Source organism: Anser anser, assembly GCF_964211835.1.
Source record: "Anser anser genome assembly, chromosome: 3".
NCBI lineage: Eukaryota > Metazoa > Chordata > Aves > Anseriformes > Anatidae > Anser > Anser anser.
In genome coordinates this window covers 16,114,721-16,141,701 of record NC_139722.1, presented here as the reverse complement: position 1 = coordinate 16,141,701, position 26,981 = coordinate 16,114,721, and the positions used below count along the sequence as shown (strand labels likewise).

At 44.6% G+C, this 26,981-nt stretch overlaps 1 long non-coding RNA gene across 1 annotated transcript; it reads left to right on the top strand.

Moving 5' to 3' along the window:
• The first annotated feature begins 61 nt into the window (after positions 1 to 61).
• LOC310896098 lies at positions 62 to 26,684 on the top strand. Its single transcript, XR_014581171.1, has 5 exons — positions 62 to 309; positions 9,434 to 9,613; positions 18,826 to 18,929; positions 24,600 to 24,658; positions 24,979 to 26,684. It is a non-coding gene; the product is annotated as an uncharacterized lncRNA (long non-coding RNA).
• Positions 26,685 to 26,981: the final 297 nt, after the last annotated feature.

Below are 26,981 nucleotides of genomic sequence, written 5' to 3'. Positions count from 1 at the left end.
GCAGCATGGCTTTGCTCAGCTGCTTCCAGCAACGGAGCACTGTGGCCGTGGGGGACTGTGTCCTCTCTCGTCCCTGCTCTTCATCACCTGTCTAAGGTTTGTGAGGTGTACTTTATGGCTTGGCTACTTAGAAGGAAACACAGAGGGACGCTGGAATTAATTTAAGCAACCAAATTCAGATGCCAGCTTGAGTGCCTGAGGCAGCTGAAGGAACTGGACCAGGCTATCGTTCCTGATGAAGCTTCCACTTCCTGCTGTATAGGAGACCTCTTCCTGCCCCTGTGGCTGGGCAAGGTGGGAACATTTAAGGTATGTGCCCTCACCTGGTGCTTGTCCTATTCAGGGCCTTCCCCATGTGGTCAGTCAGTGCTTTATCACATCGCTAATGGTGTTGTCCTTGGAAAACTGTGCTTGGGTAGGACATAAAACATGTTTTATGTTATAGCAGTGCTTCCCAGCTCTCTTGTGGTTGTCATGCTTGAGAAACTTGGTTGGGCTTTACATCTACCTGGACATAGCTGCTCATCCTACCATGTTCTCACCCCAGTAGGCTCCAGCCCCGCCACTGGGCTGAATTCAAGTGCCTTTATGGCTAAAGATAGTATTGATATGTATGGTACATTAGGAGACGTGCAGTTGTGGATTGACCGCTTAGCAAAGCCTATCTGATACTGCAACAGGAGAGAAAACAAAAGCTGAATTCATTACCAGACCATGGCAAGTCTGGTATTGAAATAAACAGAAGCAACTGGAATGAGGTGGAGTAACTGATAAAATTACTTTAGTAACGTAATTAACAGTGAGATGATAAAAAAAAAAAGAAGTCAAGTCACCCTGGAAGACATATGCCACAGCCTTCCTCTTATGTTTGACAGGATTTGCTGTTGAGAGTTGCATGGAAGCGAGCTACAGCGAATGAAATATGCAGAACAGAAACACAGGTCATGTTCTATTCAGTTTAAGGGGGAGAGCAAGATTTGAATTACCTGGGCTCAGATTCTGAATTTGAACCTGGGAGCTGCAGGTCCTAAGGATGGTGGGATTTAATGGTGTGTTGCCATGTACTGATATTTCGGTACTTTCAGTCCACAGGCAGTATTTTTTAGTTGCACTGCAGGAATAATTTATTTCAGAGTATGCAAGTTGTCTTCATCAGGAAATAGTTAAATACCACGGCAGGGAAACCTTTATATTCTGATCATTTTGCATAGGTGTAGATAGAAAAATCTGGTATTGAAAGTGTAAGATTTAGCAGTTATTTCAAGTGAGTAGTCTGATTAAAGCCTTAACAGCAAGATTTTAAAGTACGTAAATATAATGATTATGTTGAAGTACGGTTTCTAGCAATGCAATTTCTGTTTTAGCTGCTACCTCTTAATGGTTGCTTTTCATTCCTGTAGGCAGGTTGTTGGGCATGTTCCCTTCAGATGCTTACTTTAATTCCGTGTCACACTCCGGTGGCTTTGAAATTCATCGAGGCTTCGATCCAGGAGGTTCCTCAGGTTGCACCCAACCAAGGATCACATTTTGTCTACACATCACTTAAGTTTATGCTCACCTTGTTACGTGGAGGTGTTGTGCTGGAAGAAGTGATTGCCTTCCAGTTGAAACTGGTGGTCAGGCTGCTCATAACCGATGTATTCAGGTGTGAGTTTTCATGAGCGATGATGTGGTTCACCTAGAATTGCTGTTTTCATTCCTAGCCTGCTTGTATCCATTCAAAATCTTTGAAGAGGCATCTCTACTATTCATTTCAAGCCATACTTTGACTTCTGCTTTTTTGTCTAAAACATACCTGTCCTTTTCTTTCTGTATTTCTCCCTGACAAGGATAGCATGAATCTTTCAGTACTCTTGTTCTTGGAACTGCGTTGTTCTTGCTAGCAAAGTTTTCTAGCTGGAATCTCAGTGCCTTTTATTATTCTTCCTCACAGTTTTCCTTAAAACCCTGCTACATGTGTGCACTGATGAGTGGATGTCTTTCTATCAGAGTCTGCATTAAGCTTAGGACTCATCTTCAGTGGGGGAATTACTTTAGTAGGAGCTATATAGGAAGTGTCAGGTCATAGCTGCATCCCAAACAGACAGTTATCGTTCCATATTTTTAGTTCTGCATGTTATAGGTTGCTTTCAGAGTACCTACTGTCAGCACCGTGTGTACCCCACTCTCCTCTGGGAATTCCTAAACATGTTGTGACCTTGCTGGTCACCATGGCTGATGGTGACTTGTCTCACTGTATCTGGGTAGACCAGGTGACTCTCTGTGAAGCAGCTCTGGTTAGGATTAAAACCCAGAAAAACAAAAAAACCACACACAACTTTTTCTCTTTTGTCTGAACTACTTGCTTGAATGACTCAGGGGGAAGGGGAAGAAAAAGTTACTGTAATGTGATTCTGAAACGTCAGTCCTGGCTTGTTAAAATATTGCATTGCACTAAGCCTTGTAAATCACACGTCATTTCCTAATTAAAAACTGACGAGCATAATTGGGTCTTTCACTGCTGCGACGGAGCCTTGCACAGACAGGCATGCTCCCAGGTTTTCAGGCGCTGGTGTATAACCAGCCACGGCTGCCTCCTGCTTCACTCGGGTTCCTTTTGGGAGGTAGGCTCCTCAAGGAAAGAAGCTCAGCATGTGACCACTTCCTTCTATTGCTGGCAAGGGGATGTTGAATAGCTGATAGTAAAAACAAACAAAAAAGAAAACAGTAAAGTGTATTTTCTGTGTGCTAAACCATAACTTTGAATCGAAGTCCAGATGTATTCTACTGCTACGAGAAAGTAGAATGTTGAAGACACTGATGGGCTTTCTGGTTCTTGGTCCCTTCTGAGGTATTGCACCTGTATCCCTTCCTTTAGAAGGCTTGGATTTAATAGCACTTATAAAGTGTCTTTCTGGGCATATCTGTTATGGAAAACTTTAGAAGTATATTTTTTGTTTTGGTGCAAATCCCCTCAGTGGAAAACTTCTGTGGGGTAGACAACAAGCACTACTGGGAAAGAGTGCTTACAAACTTTCCAGGCAGAGGTTGGGCATTTCTGTTTTAGGCACGTGGTTGGCATTTTAAGTAAGCAGTGACTGTTTTGCAAGTTCTAGTTGTACTTTTTTGGTCTCGTTCACTGTTAAAGGTAACTAGTGTTGCTTTAGTTACCTTGTTGTGCTCTCCGGGACCTCTGCAGCCCAGAGCCACACGTGCTGCCCTGACAGCACCCAGCCAAGCTGAGCTTCCCTTCCAGTGCTGTTGTCTGCTTTCTGCTCATACTCCTTCCGTGGGCCGTTAATTTTGTTCCAATGAATAAGTAAATGAGTGAACGCGCTGGTGAGATCAGATGTGGCCGCTGTTGGTGCTGAGAAATGGGCCAGTGGCTCTCCTTACCGACCTGCAGCCCAATTAGGCAAAAGGAGCATCTCTTCCTAATTCCCTTGGGTGTTCCCTCAAGCGACTGCTGCCCTGCCCTGGTCGGCCAGGCGAAGCCCATCCTCGCGTGGTCCTGAGTACTTTTTGGAGAACGACAAGAACTGCTCAGGCTTTGGATATCCCAACGGAGAGGTGGTTCAGAGCAGGCACAATTCTGCTTCCCTGCAGGGGCACGGGGCCCCTGTGTGCATGGGTGCGGACACAGAAGCCAGGCTGCCCCAGGGACCTGCAGCAGTCAGAGGCCATCCCTGTCCCGGGGCAGGGTGGACTGTGCCTGAATCACCTTTGCTTACATTACCCAAGGACTTTACACCTTACCTATGCAACCTGTTCCAGATCTTCTAGTGCAGATTTCCTATTAAAATCTTACTGTTAAATTCTTCCTGTCTACCCTAAGCTTCCTGATTTAAACCTTTTGGATTTTCCATGTGTTCAGCTGCCACAGAGGCAGCTTTTGGCCACTTTTAACATCTTTAAAGAGAGTTAAAGCATCTCAGTTCTCTCCCCTTGCCTAACTAACCCCTGATTAACCCAGTCTCTCCTCTGAAGCCAGATTTTCTGGGTCACGGACCATGCCCTTTTCCCTCCGTTGGGTTCTCATCTGTTTGTCCACACCTGAAATACGGTGCCCACGGCTACACGGGGATGTTCTGCTGAGGCCTTAAAGCCAAGAAGCCCTGGCAATGTCTTGGTACCTTTTACCTCCTTCACTCCTAGGTGTTTACTCGTGGTTGGATGTTTGCTCGTTTTGCACTGCGAGCTTGCACACCACTAGTGGTGCACAGTAATGTCCTGTTCCTTCCCTGTTTGCTTGCTGCTCACCCTCACCTTCTCATCCTGTATTTTTCCACTGTCCTTTTGAATTGCGTCCGATTTGTTTCCAGCTTAACTTTAGTTTTTTTTTTTTTCTTGCTTTGCTTTTTTCCCTTCTAAAAATATAAGGTATATAGCCTGAAAATATAGGGTTATATTTTATGTAAGGAAAGAATAACACTTTGCATGTCACAATTACCTTTCAACAGATACAGATAACTGCCTGTCTTCTCTGAGGTGGCATGAAATTGCTGTTAACCACGTGGAATATTCCATCAGAACGGTGCCAATTTCCTCCTGCAGCCTCTCAGAATAGCTGCCTTATAATACCGGGTAATTAAGTTGCACTTCTATTGCCCTTTTAACCAAGGGTATCATAACCTTGCTTTAAACTGCAAATTCACCGGGAAAGCTTATACCTATGTCCTGGCCCAGCAGGATCCCAGGTGAAGCGCTATTGAGGAGGAGTGATACCAGTGCTGTCCCACAGGGCTTGGGCCATAAATATTGTGCTGGGAGGGCAAGGGCTGAGGGGAAACTCACTGCAGATGAACAACCTTGGGCCATGTATCATGCCCGGAGGGACAAGCACAGGCTCCGAGGGCTCCCGGGTCTGTGTTTATGATGATAAATGTTTCACTGCAGAGCTGAGCTTGGCATTGAGGTGTCTCCCCTGTGATGCACTGGTTTAGAGCACGTCAATCTTTTCTCCCTTCATTTTTGAGTGATTTACCTGAGAACCTGTGCTGATGCAGTGATTTGGGCTACCACAGCCCATAATGAGCTCTTTCCCAGGGGTGTGCAGGGACCTAACTGTTACGAAGGTTAACAATGCCATGGAAACAGCAAGGATTCAGCGATGTCTGTTCAGCAGAGTGTGGGGTCTGGCAGGAGGCACAGAAATGGCAATTTTAATTATAAGTGAATTTATAATGCAATTTGCACTTAATGTGCCTGGCACAATATTTTTTCCATGGGAACTTCTAGGATACCGTGCTGAACAAATTGAGTGCAGCTTTCGCTAACTTGTACTAAGTTGCTCTAAACAACTGCATTTGTAATTAAGCAAATTCCTGACCTTTGCTCAATGAATAAATTTGGACTGCCAAAAGATCATATACACCAAGGTGGTTTTGCTTGACATTTGGGTACTGTTAATGACCAGGAGCGAAAGAATGAAGTTCTAACAAATATTGGTAAATTCACTAACTGGAACAGCAGCAATTCAAATTTAATTGCATATTTACAAGCTAATCATTCATGTGAAGCTTTCTAATGAAAGCTGCAGAGCCAGGCACCAGATTAAAAGTAGTATATTCCCTTTTTTGTAAGGGACACTGTCAGAAGTAACAGAAGAGGAGGATTTTATAGTCAGTCCATAATTTCAGGTTTCTGGGCTCCCCGCTGAGCCACTGAATTCCAGATAAGATCAATGAAGTCTTGTTCCCTGCCTCTGGGTTTAAATCCAATTCTGGCTGCAGTTGCTCGTGATGGCTGATTTTGGGGGTGGGCATGCTCTTGACTGCACCACGGGTCAAATGTCAGAACTTGGGACCATCCATCATCTGGGAGGTCGCTCAGATGAGGTCAGGGACTCTTTCAGATTGTTTTACTGGCTATTGGCCTGCAGAGAAGTACTCGGTGTTTGCTGATCTATATTTTTTTTTTTGGTTGGATGGATGGAATGTGTAAATGATGCTTTGCATTTTGAGCTCATTTCTTCCACCCCTCCCCTCCAAAAAAAGCTAAGCAGTAACAAAGGGCAGGATTTCAGAGGACAATGTTTTATCCAGATCATCTCTCTAGGGCCTGTATAATTCCAGCAGGAGATGGTGGTTTTTGTTGTTGAATCTACGTAGTTTCAATGGGAAATAGTGTTTCTCGTGCTACTGGAAAAGGCTGAGATAGTTAATTACCAGAAGGAAATGAACAAAAAAAGGAGGAAGCAACCTCACCTGTTCGTTGGATCAGATTAAAGAGTGAAGTAGATGGAGAGAGAAGTGCTTAAATATTATCCATGGAGTAGTTTGGTCTGTAAATAACTTCATTGTCTGCAAACACTTATGGGCAGCTGATGTTTAATTGGTTTTGTTAGGTGAGTTGGAAGTCCAGGGGAGGATGAATTTTATCCTCTGGGTGTGGAGTTGGGACGTGTGTGTGCCGTTACTTGTGCAGCCACCACCTGACAGGGCATCTTTCCTCAGCTCCTCCTTGTAGAAGATGAAAACACCTTGGTTAACGTGAATTTCTTAGCCCAAATGTAATTCACTTCCTCCAAAGCGTCCAAGGTCGAGGCTGTCTTGTTGATGGTGTCTCTATCTTACACCGTTTCCAGACTCCAGTCCCACTGGAAATCGCTGCTGTCATTTAGTGCTGGCTGTCAGATTGCGCTGAATGCATCGTCGTCAGAGCGCCAACTGCCTCTGACGTGATGCAGATTTTCATAATGGCTGAAGTCTTAATCTGCTGGCTCCTGCATGGGGAGAAGCCCAGGGCTGGGAACAACAGAACCTAGCCTGGAAAAGACTCTGCGAAGTTTCTAGCTACTGTGCTTCTGCCTTCCTGTCTTGGCTGGTGCTCTCCCTGTAACCCACAAGTCCCTTCACAATAGTCTCAAACTATCTTGGGACTATTTCCTTAGTTACTTATGTTTTGAAGTTCTCTGGCAGCGTGGCACCAAGTTTTATTGTAAACTTGGGCATTTGCCATCGGAGCTGTCAGATCCTAGCGACTTTGAGTAGAAAGTCCAAGCAATAGCAGGGAAGGTCAGTGTAAGTGTACATCTACATTTTGTTGTAGATGGTTTCTATCGGGAGCTCTTTACTTAGCCACAGCCATAGCAGCTAAATCCTGGCATGCAGTCTACAGCTGTGAGCTGCAAATATCGGTGGTTAGGTTAGTTATTGTTAGAAGCAAACAAAATGTCACGTATGAAAGATTTCTTATAAGGGCAATGACAAAGTTTTGTCTGCAAACTTGGAGCCTTGCAATCAGGTAGACCAAGGCCCTTCAGGCTGATTATATCTGGAAGCCTCCCCCATTCCCAAACCGTACAGCGACGTGGATGTTGCTCTGGCTGCATGCGGCAGTTGCCTTTCGATTGCTCAGTCAATAGGCAGAAAAACATAGCTGCCCTGTGCTGGCTGCTAACAAGCACAGAGGCTGATCTTGCAAGCTCTCCTAATTGAATTTTGCTTACAACACAACAGCCCCTCACCTGGTAGGATTAGACCTGTAAATTGTCCCCGTGTCTCTTTGTGTAACGGAGTGTCACACGGGTATGAAAGCATGTGCTGTGAAGTGACGCCTTTGGCTAATGACTCTGCAGTGTGAAAGAAATGCTCTCAGGTGGGAGGATGCTAGCTGAGTAAATGGAATCCGAGGTGGTTTATCCTTCAGGAAATGGTCTGGCTGGGTTCAGTTGGGATGAACGTGATGGTGAAACTAAATGATATTAGTTAAATCCTGCAACAGTCTTATCTTTTGTATGTATGCTAGATCATTCTGAAGATAAATTAGTTCTCAGCTAAAATCTAAAGACTATTATGGAGTAGATGTGATGCATAACATCCATGGGAATGTCTGGGTGTGAAGAGCAGGTTTGATCTGGGCTGGTGCAAAATTATCCAAAACACCAAAGCTTTGGCTTCCTATCCCCTTCAAATACTGATATTATACATATAGTTTATTGTGTACTGTAGTGATTCTACCAATACACAAAGCTGAACATCTGAACGGGCTCCAGGACGTCATCTATCAGGGGTTTAGGTTTCTTTAGGGGAGAGGCTCTCTTTTGTTGTCTCAGATGGTGCCTCTTGTGGTTTTGGCACAGATTGGGTAGAGGCTAGCACGAGAGTGCAGGTGGCAAGTTTCTCTCCATAGTGTGACCGGATTTCAGTCAAGTTTTCAACTCGCAGATACCCAGGTTTGACTTCTTAAATTGTTCTCATCACTTATTCAGCTGAAGACTTTATCTGGAAAACCCAGCACGTGCCAGGTTCTGTCAGAACCACCTACGCAGAAATTGCTTGGTTTTCCTAATATAGTATGAACTAGCTTTAAACATCTGAACATTTACTTAAAAGCTAATACTTTGGCTGTTTTAAAACAAAGATTCCTGCTCTAATTTTAGCAAGTGGAGCTGCTGTCCAGGAGCCCTCAGTAGGCACTGTCACTTCCTTGCAGTCTCTAGGTCACGCTGCCCAATGTGTACCGAGCTGGGCTTCTAGGAGCATCCAAATCCTTGAAAATCCCCACAGATGCTCCGTCTCATAAAGCAGTTGTTTTTCATTAACTACTCTTTTCTGAAACAGCACCGATGAGAAAACTGGGGGAAAAGTTTCTTCAGTGTTGTTTGTAATTAAAAACAGCAACACGGATGGCCCAGCTCTTGCAAAGTGCAAGCCCACTTCTTTAATTCAGTCTGCCCTTAAATCCGCTTAAGCGTAAACCAGCGAAAGCCAAAACAAACTGGGATTAATTAACAGTGTTCAACACAACTGTGTTGCATCTGAGACCCCTGCGGCCCCCAACCCTGGCTGGGGCTGGTGTGCTTCCAGCTGTCCTCAGGCTCCTTGCACGTCCCTGGTCTCCTCCCAGATGTGCCCATCTAATTCTGTGTGCAGTTGTCCAGCAGCAGTATGCTCTAAATGAGCTGGGTTAGGGGAGACAAAAGCAAAACCTAGCCAGAAAAATTTTGCTTTTTTTTTTTTTTTAAGCTAATCCCGCTTCATCACTTGACTAAAACCACTTTGGAGGCAGTGGTCATCTTCAGGGAATGACACAGGGCGATGTTCGCTAGAGGTGGCTGCTGCTAGTCCATGGCTGTGGGTGGGCAGCACAGCCTGGGAGCAGCTGTGCCACGCATGTGCCTGCTGCCACGGGCATAGGTCGCTGCTAGAGTTTTCTGGCCCTGATTTAACCCAGTGGCTGTGGTCCGAGGCAGGATTCGACCTTCTGACTGCTCTGCTGAGTGAGGAAGCAGCAGAAATAACCCGGTGAGCAGCTGGGGCTGGCAATCTCTGCTGTTATTGCCATTAGAGCCAAGAGAAGATGATTTTAAATCCTTTTAAAAGCCGGTTGAGGCTCTGCCCGTGGAAAACTTGAGTGTTTCAATCCATTTGTGTGTATTTGGCACTTGTTTAACCCTTTCTTCCTCACCAGTTTCCTGTGGCTTTCCTCAAGCAGAATGTCTCTCTTATAGGCAACCTCACCATCCTTGGGTTTGGAAGGAGGCGTGGGGACATCGTGGTGTGAACGCTGCTCCCTAACACAAGCAGTTTCCCAGGAAAGAAAAGCTTGCAGCTCATTCTGCTGATTGCCAGACTTCATTCCACTATGCACAATGAGACATACAGACCTGAACTTCTATTAAGACCCTCCTGTAAGTACCTACTGTGAGCCTGCTTTCTGTTACTTTGAGTCTGCCTCAGTTTGAATCCAGCTGCTGCTTTGCCTTTTTGGGATGAATTGTGGCCTTCTCCACCATTTGAATAAATACAAACATGCCCTATGTGCATCTGCTTTGGCGAGTCGCTGTTGGGTTATCTGAGCAGAGCAGCCATGTCATTACTACTTTATCTGGGAGTGAGATTTAAAAGCAGGATTTTGGTAATAAATACAGGCTTCACGCTAGTTATTAAAGCAAACAGAGTAGCAAAGATAAGCCTGCTGCATTTATTCACGGATAAGGAGGTAATATAGAGGAACACAGCAGTACTTTGTCAGAGGAAATTTGTTCCTCCTGAGAGTACTGCTTAATTGTGCTTGCCTGCAGGGAGCTGGGCGCCATTTGTGAGGTGCTACAGAGACACGGAACAAAGCTCGTGACCTCTTGGAGCCACGATCAGAGGCTCAGACTCAAGCTGCTACTACATAATGAGTGGCCATTCGTTATCCATCGGTACCCTTACCCGTGTTTGCCTTTAGCCCTGGGAAATGTGGACTAATTCCGCTTACAGACTTCAGGTCTCTAAACTCACCCCACATTTCCAGAGCCTCAAAGTGCGCACACAGACCATGTCTGGAAGGGGGCTTGTTAAGCACAGCAGCAAGATCGTGACCATAATGCCTAGTTTAAGGTGAGAAGTGGCAGGTCAGCCTACCAAAAGTAGGGTGCAAGGCAGGACTATTTAATTAACAGCAGTCCCCACTGCTGCAGTACCCCAGGTGCCAGATTCCTGCCAGGATGGATCCTAGACTTCCAAGGAGAGGACAACATAAGGTCTTACAAGATTTACTGGGTACTCTGTCCATGCCTAAAAGGCAATACAGGAGAAACACAGCAAGCAAATAGCTTAAAGGGAAGTCACATCATTTATACTTTTGATACAATGTACTGGAAGAAAAGATCCACCAGGTAGGTGCCTGATGGAGGATGTGGCTGCCATGATAAGGTATTCAAAAAGTTCTGGAGTGAATGAAGGCAAGACAGTGTTACTGAAGTCAGCAGTCACCGAGTGATGGTGAAGCAGCTGCTTATATATAAGATGTTATATATAAGCACCAAAACTTGGGTGGTGATAACATTTAGAGTGGATGAATGAAGAGGATTTTAACTAGAAAGGGAGGAAAGCACTGATGGCTGGCCTGGGAAGCTTATAAACAATCACCTTCACTAGTGTTTTCATGAACAAGCTACAGAAACGTGTCAGTGCCAGGCTAGGATCATTTGTTTCTGTCTTGGTGAGTGGGACCATTTAGATTTTTGGGGAACCTTTTTGGTGGCTGATATCTTTTTTCCTTCTGTAATCAGGAAACGATATCATTTGTCATGAGATCCATGAAGACAGCCTGAAACAAGAGATCCCTTTTGTTGCACTGAGTTCATTTCTGCTGTTTACTTAGGATGCTGAGAAGGAGGACCAGAAATGTCGTGGTTTCTGCCACGGGATGTAGCTAGGTTAAAGACAAGGTTTGAGATGCAGTTTAGGGAATCTTTGGACTTCTGATCCATCAAAACTCATGTCTGTTTCTGCAATGTCTGCTCCAAGCCCTTACCCTCGGGTGCTATCCAAGCAGGCTGCCTGGGTGAAAATAAATGCAGATCGTCCTTGATAGGTGCCTGGTTCGAAGCTTCTGATCTGAACACAGGTTTGATCCAGGCTTGCAGTGGCTGATGCGTGTCATATTGCTGCATCCTTTAGGTAGGATAGAAATTCCAAAATTTCTGAGAATCAGCTGGTGGATGCTGGTAGAAGTCTGAAAACTATGTGTTACAGATGATTTGTATGGCAATTCCTGTGCATTTTTTCCTTTGTGGCAGTGCCTTGGGGCTCTGTCATAAGCATCACTGTGCTAGATGCTGCGTAAGCAATGAATAAAAAGTCTTTGCAATAAAGGTATCTACATAAAGACAGGTTTGCCCTGGAGAGATAAGGAGGGCATGGGACGTACCCTCGGTAGTCTCTTGTATTACATGCAGATGCTGAAACAAGCAGTGCGTGACTGGTAGGATAGAAACAGCAAGCTGTCATTATTTGATTTAATACTTCTTTCAAGCATTGTTTAACACATGCATATGTATATTTTTTTTCCTGGAGTGGGTTGTTAAACTGATATTCTTAATAAGGTCAACAGCCTTTAATAAGATAGAGCTGTATAAATGAAAAATGAATTTGAATTGATCTTCATTTTCTTGTGCCTTATGTCCCAGTAACTCAAGTTTGTTTGGTTTCATGTCATCCAAAAAAAAAAAAAAAAAAGGAATGAAAGCATGAAGGAGAACTACTTTGCTTGGGAGGTGGAAAAGGTTGTTTTCAAACCCATGAAATTCTCTTGGATTGAAATTTTCCCTACAGTCAAAACAAGCTCAGATGTAGGGTTTTGTCCAACCTTATTACAGACAGCCTTGTCTCTGGTCCCAGCTCTTCTTAGGGTGCCTCCAGTGGAGGGAAGATCAGTCAATTAGGATAGCTATAACAGCATCAGTGAGAAGGTTTTGGCAGAGGACGTTGTCCTGTTTGCTTTTGAAAGCAACTGCCTGAGTGTCAGCAAGCACACAAAATACTTCGGAGACATTCAGCCTTTGGGTTTAATGGAAACAGCTGGGAAGACACATGGAGATAACGCTCAGGATGTCTGGGACAGATGCTCACTAAATGTCACCTCCAAAGGGGGAGAGGGCAGGAATGGAGGGAAGGAAGTCTCGTCTGCTACCATTGCCATCTGCTGCTTTGTGCACTTCAGAGTCCTGCCCAGAGGTGTCCCAACAGGCCTGTCAAAGCTAAGAATAATACCTGGGATCCTCCAAGCTTTTTTTTTAATGGCTATTTCAGTGTCCCTCTACTATGTCTTTTAATAAACTGCCTTTTGCCCGAAGGCAGAGAGATGGCTAAAGATGACTTCTGAAAGCAGAGGACGGTCCCTCGAGGGCAGCACGGTCAGGGGACCAGAGGGACAGATGTGGGCACACCACAGATTACTGCTTCAGTCGCTGCCTCGTGTCCTCTTGGAGGGACGTGAGCCAAAAAGCTCTGCTTTGGGTTCTCACGAACTCTGAAGGTGCGAAGATTTTGATGTACTTTGGTACCTATAACCAAGGAGCTTGAATAATTCATGCATGTTCCTCTGTTGCCTTCATCTAATCAGCTTGTTACTGCCAGCTGATGCTGAAGAGCGGCTGTAAATAAGACGAAACCCTAGCTGTACCTCGGCTGGATTTATTTCTATGGGTAGATCAGTTTTAAGGGAAGTTGCTGCGTTGTGTTGACCTGATGCTGGTTGTCACTTGCCTTTCCTGCATTTCAGTGTGCTGCTGCTTAGGGATAAGGCTGTTTAATTGATCTCCAGTTGCTTTTCAGTGTTTCAGTAATGCCTATTAAAAATATTTCTCACAGCTAAAGGACTGGCAGCTGTAGCAGACCGGGGAACTGGACTGGTATGAGAAAAGGAGAGAGTGATGGAGAGGAGACATGTTTGGCATCTGTGGTTTCTTAAAGACTTTCTCTCCAATAAAGTTGGAAAGCTGATTTTTTTTCTCTCCTTTTTAGTGCTGCTCATCAAGTTCAAATGGAGGGCTGGGAGTGGAGAAACGAACAATTGAAATGGAGAAATGCTCTCACACATTTGTGATTTGACCTAGTGCCAGTGCACCTAACCCATTAGGCAGTGGATTGACTAAAATGACTCCTCTGAATCACTGAAATTGTATCTAAAATGGCAGCTTGATTTTTTCTTTTCTCTGTCCCTCGCCTGTTGTCACCTTCCCTTGGACTCTGGTGCTGAGCCCTAGTGCTGTAGCTATCTGTGTGTGTGTGTGTGTGACAGTCTTGCCATCAGGTAGGTGCCGAGAGACAGCTGGGATGGATTCAGACACCCCCCATTTACCAAATCACCCCATTTTTTTTTGTACCATCCCCCAATTACCAAAATCACAGCAAATAGGATGAGACGAGCCCCCTGGGCTGATACCCCAGGAGGGGTTGTGTGAAGACAGGTTGGGGCCCTCTGGTTTGCAGAGAGAAACAGGCTGGGAGAAGGGTGCAGAAGTGCCCAGTGGTGGTGCAGAAGGTCATTTTGGTGTCCTTTGCTCATTCCCTTAATCCACGAGCAGGGGAAATTCAATGAAAATGGGAGCTAATCAAGCAGGAGTGGAGGAAGGTGTTTGTTAGCTCTGTTTACCGTCTGTCTGTGAGACTTCTCCGAGGCCAGGAGCTTAGTGTGGTCTAAAAACCAGAGACACCCACACAGGTGATGAAATCCCCTGTTTCAAGGCAGAAAAAGATGATATAAAGCTTGTGTATCTCATTTCATAGGAAATGCCAGCAAGGCCAGATGCTTCCCTCCGTGCACGCTGTCTGATGGATGCCGGTCTGTGTTGGCTAGTGGATCCGCCAGTTTGATCTCTGAAGACCCTCTTAAGCCCTTAGAAAGCAAGGCAGTTATTTGGAAACTACTTTGGCAGTTGTTTGGAGACTTATTTCATGAGCTGGATGGATGGCAGGAGATTTCCGCGGTGCAAGACTCAGAGGAGGGGACGTGCAGAGCGATGTCCCTCCCCAGGGATGCTCGGGGTGGTCAGAGGGGATGCAAAGACCAAGGCTGGCTGAGGGCATCCCTGGACAGAGCATCCTCTGCCTTCTCTGCCTCTAGTGACTGGAGGGTTGGAAGCCACAAAAAGCTTTGAGTCGGTGTTTGGGCTGTGGTAGACAAAGCAGTGTGAAGGAAGCCTTGCTGCAGCCTGTCCCTCTGCCAGACCATCTCCCAGCACACACCCCCGGAGGGCATCTTCAGCAGATGGACAGTAGCTAAGCAGCAGCTTTGTTATAATTTAGTTAAAAATCAGCAGCAGTAGGAAATCAGGCTTTCCTAGTTCTGGAACTCTTTCTTTTTCTCGTCCTCTCCTCATATTTCACATGTTTCTGTTGGAAAAGAGAAGCTAAAACAACACTCAAATTGTTTTTTTCAAGGAGAAATATTTCCTTTTGAAGTAAAGAAGAAAGCAAATGTTTCCACTAACTACTTTGAATGATGTGATTTAGCCACTTCCAGAAAACTTTTCATATTTTCAATCTGTCACAATCACGTAGTTGAGCCAGGAAAGAGGAATTTAAGCTCTGTCCCCCTGTCGAATCCGCCTGTGTGGCTCCTGCTATTTTCTCTCCTGATAGAAGCAATTGGTGTGCTGCTTTCTGTCCTCAGCTGCCACAAAAGGCCACGATCCGACGGGATGTCAAACTGCCTCGCACTTGTTAAGCTCCCATGGCTGGCAGCATCTGTGCATTTGCAATGACATCTCCAAATCCATCCAGGATACAAAAGTACTCTAAAATTGTAGCCTTTGTGTGTGTATGCGCTGTATGTTTTATTTATAAAGCTTTTAGAGATAGCAGCTTGTTCTCTAATTTATTTTGGGTTGGTGAGGAGGAGGAAATCTCATTGGCAAGATAGGGAATTTGCAATCTGAATGTAAAAGGAATGTGGGAAAAAAAAAAAAGTCCAGGGTTCTGGGACATGTTTGCATGAATAATAATGCCTCCAAAATGATAATGGACTGCCATCCATTTGTAGAACTGCAGAAGCTGCTTTGATAAATAAAATGATACGTCAAATTTTAAGCAGCATGGGGTCCGCATGTGTCACTTATCAGATGCAATTAAATAGGAATAATTGCCTGCCTGCGAAGCGAAAAGTTGCGATATCATGGTGCCATTCCCAGCTTTCACTTGCACGAGGTCTCTAGTTGCTGTGGACACCCGTTTCAGAGCCTGTCTGTGTTTGACTGGGAGCTGTGAAGCTGAAGGTGGGTGCGTGTTTGCCGAGCTCTTTGAGGAGCCAAAGCTCTGCTCTTCTGGTTCCATGTCCAAGACCTCCCTTAGGTATTTGTAGGGGCTTGATCATAACTGGCACTGCTGGGTGCTTGTCCCACACTGGGTACACGAAGTCCTTGCAGCCCGCAGTTGGTTTTGAGCCACACAACCATGACTTCACAGAATTCCTTAGCTCTTGGAGGATGTCCAAATCTAGCTGAGGAAGAGGTGCTCAAAGGCATGGCCCTCACTCTGGGGAACCTCTACGAGCAGTATTGCTTTTGGACAGCTTAGAGATGGTCAGGACCTGCTGGGGAGGGGAGCTGAGCCTGCCTTGAGGCGGGGGAGAGATGCAGACTTAGCAGGTCCTTGGGGTTGCTCTTGTGTCCACCTTTCCATGCTCTACCACGGTGTGGTTGGTGCTGTCTGGAGGCTACACTGGTGCTGGAGATGCGTTGGGTGGACCTTCTTGTACAGCTGCTGGAAATGCAGCAGAACCTCCTTTTTTATTCAGCTCTGGCTTGTTTCTTTGCTGCTTTTTGTTCCCAGTTGCTGGCACTAAAGTAAGAACTTCTAATTGCCATGTACTCATTAGCTAATTATGTGCACCTCCTTAGATGCAGATCGTGGACAAGTGTGTACTAGCTATTCTAGGTTGCACTGTATGCAAATACTTTACTAGAGGCAACAAAAATTTCCATAAAATTACTTGAAAATGGTTTTTGGGATCCTAGTTGCTCTAGCCAGAGTTCAAGGAGAAGGCTTTTATTTCTCTTTCCTCACGTCTGACGAGGTATTTGTTGTTTCTAAGTCCTCCTGTGCAGACTTTCAGTGCTTTCTGTCCTGAGTGTGTCTCTAACTCAGGTTTTTGTAATACAATGGTTTCCAACTGCATGAAAATCTGATGGAAAATACATAACTGTGAGACCCAAATTCTGCTTTTGTCACTTCAGGACTTTGAAGTAATCTTTTCTGCTGCAAGAGCATTTCTCTCTGTCCTTTCAGCTAATGAAAGTTTCTGTTCACTGTCAGCTATGTAGTCACCCACTACCCAAGGCTATGTTGGTCTACCAGAGGGTATTAGCACTTGTGTGTTACTAGTAAGGTTATTAAAATATGAAGAAATCCAATACAACGGCTTTCATGATGTCTGTTATTCTGCAAGGCACACAGATAAGATCATAACTTGATGCTGCTATGAAGCTGTGCCCAGAATCCAGGCTGGCTGTGGACAGAGCAGTCATTTAATGTTTTCCTCTTGCATGTACTTTCTAGGTTGGAAGTTCCCTGGAGCAGCAGTTTCTTGTGCCCAGCAGCGTGTGCTTATAGACCCTACCAGGACAGAAAAGCACAACAGCTGAGTGTGTTTGATGAACCTACACCAGACATTAGGCTGATGGTACCAACGACAGTAACCTCAGTGTTATGGCACCTCATCCCAAGAAGGCTTCCCATCATTGAAATATATTCCCATCATTGAAATATCATTGAAATATATTTCTAAAGGAAAATCTATTTACTTCAGCACCGTGCCTGGGTTATGAGGAAGGTTATGAAACTGGCTGGGAGCACTAAGCCAGTGCAGGTCCTTCTGCCTTCCAGCTGATACCACTGTACCCAGGAACATGCTGCTGGCGCCCAAAAGCTAGCAGCAGTGTCTAACTTTACTGAATGGTGAGAAGCATCCTGATCCCAGGGCAGGATGTCTCCCTCGGATCAGTCTCCATGGCTGACCCCCTGCATACTCACAACTCTGGAGTTCTGGTTGGCCTCCCAGGAGTGCCAGCAATTCTGCTGGCAGTGCTTATCAACCCGAGACCTGGCTTTAACAGTACAAGTGCAAACATCTCCAATGTAGACAAAGCCATTAGCTTTAAAGGTCAACACTGAAGCCTTCCGTATACGCCATGCAGAGGCTATCTGCGTTAGAGAGTCCTTGTAAAATTAGAGAGTGAAAAACAGGAGCGTTAGCACAGGAGCAAATGGATTTGCTGGAACGTGTTCAGCAAAACAAAGCTGAGGCTTATGTCTGCACAGTGCCAAACCTTCCTGTGGCACAGCATTATGTGCTGTCGGGCTGCTCTTCAGCTGCCAGCCCTGCGTGCCCTTCCTCCTCAGGTGTGGGACATACGATGATTTGCCTTGAGCCCTTGTGGGCTCTGGACTGCCCGGGGTCCCTGTGGCTTGTATGCAGCAGGTCAGGTGTGTGTACATGTCCATGGGCTGATTTGCCCATGGCAGTTGCTCGTATTTTAAAGGAGGCTCCTTTTGGTCTTGCTTAGGGTCCTTAGGGATGGCTGAGCCTGGATGCAGCTGACATTTGGCCAACGGCTCTGAAGTTCCCAAGTCCTCTTGGGTTAACTTATGGGAAAATGGGGTTGAGCTCCTCAGGCCTATCCGGGCTGCCCACTGCACTGTCTGTGGCCACATCTCTCCTCTCTGTGCATGGCCACAAGTTGGGCTGTTCCACACAAGACTTTAGGTTGGAAGACTTTAGGTTGGCTTTCTACAGAAACGAAGCTTAGACTTGCAGTTTGTGTGGGGTCATCTGTCTTCATGCTTGGAGATGTGAAGCCCTGTGAACACAAGCGCCTGTTCCAGCAGATTTTTACAGAGGTACAGTTGTCTCAAAGATGTGATGTCCTGGCATGTATGGGAAGGTCGGTCTGGTATTCCTCCACAAAAATAAGACTACGTTGGGACATTAGTCCTATGGATACCAAAGCGGGCTTTTCAGTGAGCTCACGTTAGAATGCCAGGTACCATTTTCCTACATCAGCCTCATGCTTTTATGCTGGTTTCAGCTAGTGCTACTCCTGAATTAAACTTGATGTGGTTTGGGCAGGTGGTACCAAACTTCAGTCTTACAGATGTGGTTATAAAGTTAATCTATCAAAATTTTTGTGAGGAGTGAAAGCTGGTGGAGTGAATTTGTGCCAGCATCATGTTTGTTTGCCTATTTTTATTTTCTTTTTGGTCCTGAGACTTCGTATTAGGAACCCTAAAGCAAGTTCTAACAAATTGGCAGAGCAGAACTTCATCATAAATACAGAAGAGGATTTAAATACCTAAATCACATTGGTACTTTCAAAAAGTAATGCCTCACTACTGTGTGATTTTGATAAACTTGGTCAGTCATTGGCAAACTCAACAGTTTAAGAAAAAAGCATGTCTGAACTGGAAAAAGGCCCTCTTTTGCTTCAAGAAAATCTGGAGGGGAGAGGAAAGTCATAAAATATTAACAGTCTCTGCTTTTAATGCTGATACAATTACCCCTGCACAGCTCTGTACACCATATTTTGAAAGCCTTGTGGTGCATTGGGAATAGCCATGTGTCTTCTTACAGGGGAAGTCAAACGGGCTTGTTCCTCCTCTTGACATTGCTAATGATCTTCAGAAGTGGATGCCGTTTGATACTGGTTTGGGGCCTCCTCATCGCAGATCAAACAGGTAGGGTTGTGGGGCTTCTTCAGGGGACTTGGGACCCAGAAGACCATGGTCAGGTGGACTGGTGGGGTCTTGCAATGTAGGCAGAGCCCACTGCACTGTGGTTACTGGTCTAACATGTCCACGTCTGTGTGGCAAATTTTGAATTTCCCTTTGCTTATCCAGCGACATATGGTCCATGGTGCAAATCCACCCACACAAGTGAAGTTGCACTAGGGGAGATTTTGTCCTGAAATCATTCAAAGAGAAAATTTTGGTAAATGTTTGTTCTAATTAGCATAAAAATATCTTTGGGCCAAAGCTTTAGGTGGATCTATGAATGAGTGGAAGTGATAGCTTCAAGCAAATAGGAAAATAAGAGAAAAGCTAAGACAGACAACACTCACCATACTTTTCAACTGTCAGAAATATTTTCTTCTGGTTTGGGTAAAGGAAGGTTTCGAGCAGTGTTTATTCATGAGGCTCGGCCCATCCCTGTGCATTTTTTATCTGCACATCCTATAGCAGGTATGTCAGGGAATGTGGCACGCTTTATTTGGTGGAGATCAGACTGTCATATCCGAAACAAGATGAAGGTTTTCCAGAATTAAAGAGCTTGATTAGGTGGGGGTCTTTATGTCACGTCATCTCTCTGAATGTTTTCATGTCAGCAGAAAAACAAGAACAAGGTTTTCTGACCTTGAAAAGAAATGCCTGAGGGAAAGACTCCTTCATGCAATTTTTAATACCCTTCTTAGTGACTTTTTAAAAATTGCTGTAGCACGATACAGGTTTGAACTAATGAATGTCACGCTCATATGGGGCAGTTCCAAAAATGAAAGACCTTGATTGACTGAACACTATTATTGCACTGCATGATGATGTTATCAACATCACCTACATTTCTGACTTTCAAGTGTCTTGGTATCTTATAGTTAGCCTGTCTGCTGCATGAGAGACACACTCTAGATTTAGTTTCAAAGCCATCACACAAAACTTTATTTAAAAAAGAAAAGTAAAAGTGAGCATTGTATGCTATTTTTTTGTTTTCATTTACCCTCCCCCCCCCCCTTTTTTTTTTTTTACTTAAAGTGGTATTTGCTAAAGACTGATTTCATTATGGCTGTTTCTTCCCATATACTGGGAAAGAGAGCATCATTTCCAGATCCCTTCAAAGACTGTTTCATTTGCAGGTCTTTGGAAGATGGATGGGACTGTGGTTGTGGTAAAACCTTGGCTCCATTTTTTTCACCTGTAGCAAGGCACCTCAGCCAGACTGCCACTTCTCTCCTGGAGGAAAGTCCTCCTTCCTCCCTCCCCAGCTGAACTGAAATGAACAGTCTGCATTTGTAAACAAAATATCCTGAGTTTTTCCTTTACTGAAGGGTTTGTGAAGCATTGGAACAGGCTGCCCAGGGAAGTAGATGAGCCACCATCCCTGGGGGTATCCAGAAAACATGCAGATGTAGAGTTTAGTGACATGGCTTAATGGTCGACAGCACTAGGCAGCACTAGGTTATAGGTTGGACCTGATGATCTTGGAGGTCTTTTCCGACCTAAATGATTCTGTGTGTCCTCTGGAGCTTCCTGCCCAAGGTGCCCAAGGCAGCATTGGCTTTGACACAGCTTCCCCGGCCACAATTAGCTTTTGGCAGGTAGAGATGGCTGAGCTTCAGCACTGATAATTTTCCAGCACTGTTGTAGCTACTAGAGGGAGGCAGATGTTAGTTCTTGGACTGTGGGGGTTTTGAGGCTGATCCTCTCATGACAAGTTCAACTCAGACACCAGAATTTTACATAAGCTGATCATGTGGGGATCTATCGTCATCAAGGCAGGTGTTGGGGATGGACTTTGGGTCCCCACTGAATTCAGTGATAAAATTTCCTCTGATTTCATTGAAGACAGTTTTAGGTGTCTCTGGTTTGGGCAGTAGCAGTAGAAGGTTAGGGTTCATCTTCCAAATTTAACAGATTCACTGTGAATGGCAGTGGATTGGGACTGGGAAGATCTAGTTCTGATTCTGCTGCTGGCTTCCGGGGCACTGAAATTAAGTTACGCTACTTATTTCTGTCTCATTTCTTCTAGCAAAAATATCTCCTTGTTGAGATTCAGCCATAATTACTAATTCCCACATTGACGATTTCCCCAGCTCATGGTGTTTTCACATCCATTCGTGCATTCTTTTCAGGACTGTTGCACTGGTTGTGCCTCTTTTTCAGTCTTATGTATTTCTCTGTCTGTTTTTGTCTTGAAGGTGCACAGAATTTATCTTTACTGAAATTCATTTCTCTTTTCTATATACCTTTCCCTGCTGCTTTTCTGGTTAGAAAAGCTTTTCATGATTTTCAGTCAGGACTTCAAAAGCTGGAGGAATACACATCTTGCCTGAAAGCTGCTGAGGTGAACGGAGGATTTTGTAGAAAAGGATCTTAGAGCACAGGGCTCTCAGGTCAAAAGTGATCTTGGTTCAGCAATGCAGAAGCACATACCAGCTGGGGAGAACTATTTAGGTGAGCTGCTGTGCGAGCCCTTGGTTCTTGTGTTAGTGGAGGTGTTGGCTTGCAGAGTGCAGTGAAGAGTCTCATCTAGTGCAGATGTTTCTTTGTCATGGCTTCAGAGCTCTTTGGCTTGAGTTTGCCTCAGTGGTTTAACCTGCAGTTATACAACAATGTGCACAAACTACTAAACCACAGATTTGCACTACAAAAGAATAAGATTTGAGGAGTTCTGCCTGTTTAACACGCATACATACAACTGGGGGCAATAATACCATCAACACCACAGATATCAGTTATGGATGCCCTCTACCCTTGGGAGAAGAGATGTTTAACCTAGCTTAGCAAGTGAAAGCAGGCACCGCACCAGCTTTATAAAGGTGGCCTGTGCTGGCTGTCTATGATCGCAGAATGACAGAATGGTTGAGGTTGGAAGGGACCTCTGGAGATCATCTGGTCCAGACCCCTGATCCTTCCATGTGGTGTGGATCCTTCCATGAGTAATTCATTTGTGGTCTGGTATGGTATAAACCTAACTAGCAACGAGAGAGTGTTGTAGGATACGCATCATCCTGTGGTGGGCAGAGCGTTATTCCAAGGAGATGGGTCTTAGCAGAAAGCTGTATCCAAAGCCTCATGGCCAAATGCATCTTGGAGATGCTGGTGGAGTCTGGCTTAGGGTCTGCACCCCATGCCACCCTGCAAGTCCTTCCAGCCACGTAGCCTCCCATAGCTGCAGCAGAAGCCAGGGAGATTTCTCTTCTATAATGGATTAATAGAAAGACCTTGGATTTTTCTTGGCAGCATGTCATGTAGGAGCCAGTGGGTTATGTATCTTCAAATGCCAGCGACAGCCCTGTTTTCTTTGTGTGTCTGCCTGGTGAGATGTCCCAAAGAGGCTGAGTGGAGTCAAGAAGTTTTCCACCAATTGTGCCCTGAAGGTATTTGCAGTTGGAGCTGGAAAAGTAAATTAAAGCAATCAATCAGGCCAGCTATGTAAAACAGTGCTCTTTTGCAGTTGGCAAGGTGGTTTTGTGATGTGAATCCCGGGCTCTTGGTTCAATTTTATTTTCCTTTGCTGTGACCTTCCTACAGCCTCTTACCCCAGTCCAGCATAAGTAATGGTCCAGACTGGGGTAGGTTGTCATAATTTAAGCAGAACTGGGACAAAAGTAAAGATTAAGGCTGATGAGGAAGAGCTGGGAAGAGGTGTCTGTTCCCCTTGGACCGCACTACCAAGGACATGCTCTTGCTCCACGCTCTGATAGAAACCTTCCAGATGTTTTCTTGGTCCTTGTTGACAGCACCAGGGGTTGTGTTTTCACTTATATCCTCTCTGTGACCAGCAATTCAGAGGGGTCTGTCCATGGGCATGGAGTTTCTGTTGTTTTGTTGTCTTCAAACAAAAAGTTCTGTTAAGATAAAATAGAAATTATGAGGGGTGGGGTGTAAAATCTAGTACTGTTTTATCCTTCTTCCTTTTTCTCTAGTTTCTCCTGAAATAGCTCTGGCAAAAGTTTAATCTTTAAATGCGCAAGCTACTGTTTTGAGTAGAAAGTATAACCTGGCAATGACAAAAAATATCCAATAATCCTGTTTTAAAATAGACACAGAACGGTTGTGCCTGGATTATTTTAGACTATTTTTCACCCATTTTACAATGACAGAAGAAAATACAGGCTAGAATTCTATGAAGATTGTTTTCATCAGAACATTTCTCATTTATTTTAAATTTACCAAGAAGAAATACGGCCTTTGTTTCCTTCATTATATTGAAAGACTAGGCTAGAGATATATGATATTGTCAGAAGCGAAGAAAAATTCAATAGTTAAAGGACTTCTCTAGCAGTAAGAATGATTTCTGGCATACAGAATAGTACCTACTTTTTTTTTTCTTTTAATAAGAAATGAAAAATATTAGATAGTCTCATGTAAAAAATTCCTTTATTTGCAAATATATTTTCTTCACTGCATTGGCTATGCTGAGAACTTGGTTATCTATATCAGCTATATTCTCTCATGTCTCACCATTCTAGTCAAGATACTCAAGATCTTATACTGCTAGTAGTAAAATATCCTTGGAAGTCCTGAAAATTTTAATACATAATAAAATTTTACAGTATGTTTTTATACTTTAAAACTACACCTGCCATGGGTGGAAGGTCACCCTTTGATTTTTCTACAGAGGAGGTCAATGGTGAAGTTGCTCTAAGCGTACAGAAACTTATCACTGAATAGATACCTCATTTTTTTTCTTACATTTTGAGTAATCAGGAGAAAAGTCCAACAAGCAATTGCATGTTCTGGGTACTTGGTGAGTGGCTGTTTTTCAAAGAAGCAAAAATAATCACATGAAAAGGTTATTTGGATGGTCAAAGAGACATAGTATTCTGTTCATTGATGAAAGGAAGTTTGGTTAAAAAAAAGTTCTGATTAAGAAAATTTCTGTAAACAAATCAATATTTAATAAAGGTGAAAGAGAAGTTGATGGAAGTCATTCACTGGACATTAGAAAATGCAGACAACATTTATTGAGGGAGAATAAAAACAGAAATTAGAAAAATATGTAACTAATGAGTTTAAGGATTTGGCTGCCCTAGTCAAGGAACACTTATGGATTAAAACCTGATTAAATGACAGATCCAAAAAATATCTGTCATCAATCTGCACCAGTGAACAGCAAAGATATTTGTTCTTGGCCCAAAGTTAGTCAAGATTTGTATCTATAAACTTAGACATCATTTTCTGCTGATACCATTTGTCCATGATTAGAACATTGACTGAGTGATAAATAATGAAGGCTGGTCATTGGCACAGCACAGTCAGCATGAATTGCACAAAATGTGTTCTTAGTTGGGAATGAGTTTCTCACTGAATTTCTAGAGAAGAAATTGCCTATTCATCATGGAAAAAAGAAACCATAGCAATAAAGGCTGTTTTAGAGTTAAGTCACTGTTTCCTTTGTGTGAGAGCAGGTTGCAGCAGGCTGCCCTGCACCTTGCAGGCTCCAGATCCCTGAGCAGGCTGCAGGGAAGCTGTTTTGAAAAGTGAAGAGCTGTGAGAATTTATTCCACTTTCAAAAAGTCTGGCTTGGAGCAACCCCACCAAACTACATTTTGGAGTATCTGAACATACAGATGACAGCTGGTCTTGTGCTTACCCCTGTTTTGCTTAACCAATCTCTGTGTTTTGTTACAGATCGCACTTTCCACTGGACGCAGACGGAGGGGCTCATCTCACTCCTATTAGGCATTTAGGTGAGTTACTGGAGTCCGAGCCCCTGATTTCTTACCATTAATGAAGAGAGAGTGGCATCTCCAGAGGTCAACTGACCTCTCCTCTCTTAGACATTTGTTCCTCCTGTTTCTCTTCATTGCCAGTGAATGGAGCCTTCAGTAATGGACTAGGCAAATGCTGGATAAAGCAAAGATTAATCCCACTCCTACAGCATTGTTAAGAAATAAGAATTCTTTGTCCATTATGAGACAGGGTGAAAAGCAAACAGATTTTAAGGGAAGTGAATAATGATGCTCACCTTCTGTTTGTTGGCTTGTTTTGCTTTGTTCATGTTGTCCAGCTTTCTTCAAGAGATGGAAAGAACGGAAACATCCTTTATAGAAATAAAAATAAAAGCAAGGATTCTCCCTTAAACACTTGGATCTGCAACTTGAAGCTATATGGAAAAATCTCAGCTGTCACGTGGCCCTGATTAAATTACAGTGCAACCATAATGCTTCTTCCTTCCTGCACCCACAGCCAGCATGTCATAAACGTGCCTGAGGTATGGAGAAAGTCTGTCAGCTCGAATGTCTGTTGTGGCACGACAAGTGAAAGCACCGGACTTTCTGTGTTGAAGACAGAGCAGCTTAGAGGTAGGATGAAGTCCTCTATGGACAAGGTGACACCATGGGCTGGTGTTCTGCTGCCAGCAGCGATGCTGGAGCCCTGGGACGCTGCCTGCACTGCCTGCTGAACAAACCTGCCCCAATGCATGGAGGCATAGCAGGGAAGTCAGTACCTGGCTCTTTCCTAGCACAGGTATGCTTGTGAAGACGTATCTGCTCCTTTTCCTTCTCTACATCTGGCCAGACAACCAAAGACAAGTATATGAGGGAACAAAGTGCTTTTTGCATGGCCACAGCTAGGCCACCATAAGGTATGGGATTCAGGTCAAGACCCTTAAATGTAGATGTCTACCTGCAGGTGCCTGTGTGAGCACTTGTTGTCTAAACTCACATTATAGTCACTGGAGATCAGGTCCATGGAGCCTGGACAACGATATCTCTTACTGCAAATCCGGGTAAATTGTCCTCTCGTCTGAATCACTCCTTAGGCCACGTAGCCTGCATTGTCTAGGGATGGATTCAGTGTCCTAAACACAGGCACCTTGCACCATCTGAGAAGTCCTAGGAGGCCCCCGTGGGTCTCCAGCTGCTGAACCAGGAGAACAAATCTCTGCAGGCACCATGGTGTGTCTACAAGCCCTCCGCAGGCACCTCGAGGTCCTGGAAATGGCACTCAGCAACTCTGGTTGGGGAACCAAACTGATGCCTAAAACTGCGCTGAATATGGTGGGAGTTTATACACAGTCTAAACATGGAGACATAAAATTTAGGCTTCTTCATCTGAAGTTATATATTATCGTTAACCACACTCTCACCAGCACCATCCAGCAAAGCACATGGTATGACTGCTGTGCTTAAATGAAACGCGTTGCATTTGTCAGGGGAGGTAAGAGACTTCCCAGACAAATCTCTCTCTTCTTGGAGCAGGCAATCCTTTGTAACCAACCTACTTCCAGCCCTGACTGCTGGATGATTTTCAGATGTGAGGTGGCAAATGGAAAACCTCTGCGCTTTACCAGGACAGGGGAGCAGGGGGTCTGGCCACTCTGCTTGTCCCACCAGAAGCTGGGGGACTTGCAGGCACAGGTGCTCTGCTCTGCTGTGCCCTTGTCTCCCCCTGCAGCTTGCCGAGGGCCTCATAAAGTCTCAATTTTTCACTCAGCCACCTGTGGACAAATCTGTGTGTGTGCGTGTGCAGGTGGAGAGAGAAGTGGTGTTTGACTTTCTCCAGCCTTCAGCTTCACGTCACTGCACGTAAAGCAAACCTCCAGATCATTTATTTCTGGGCTTATTCCTTGATTCCCAGAGTTTTGATTTAATCTTAAAATATTTTAATCATTTCCTTGGCAAATGACACTGAAATTGGACAGATGGTTTAAACTTAGCTCTTTTCCCCGGAGAAAAGCCGCTCAATTAAAACAACCGTAGCTTTCACACATTCAATTCATCCTTATCAGCCTGCCCCAATTAATCCTCTAAATGCACTGTTACATAAGGTGGGATCCTTTCTCCCTCATTTACTTTTCCATCTTGTCACCGTTTCCTGGGTGCTGGCTCACCTGCACGGTGTCACGGGGAGCGGAGACAAAGCCCCGTTGTCCTCCCCGCCGAGGCACGTGAGATTCCCAAGGTACAGCTGTCAGACAAAACATCAGCTGCCACGCTCACGCTTTCCCTCTCTGACGTTATTTTTCTCCACGGGTGAATGATCTTTGCAAATCCTTAAAACGGCCAA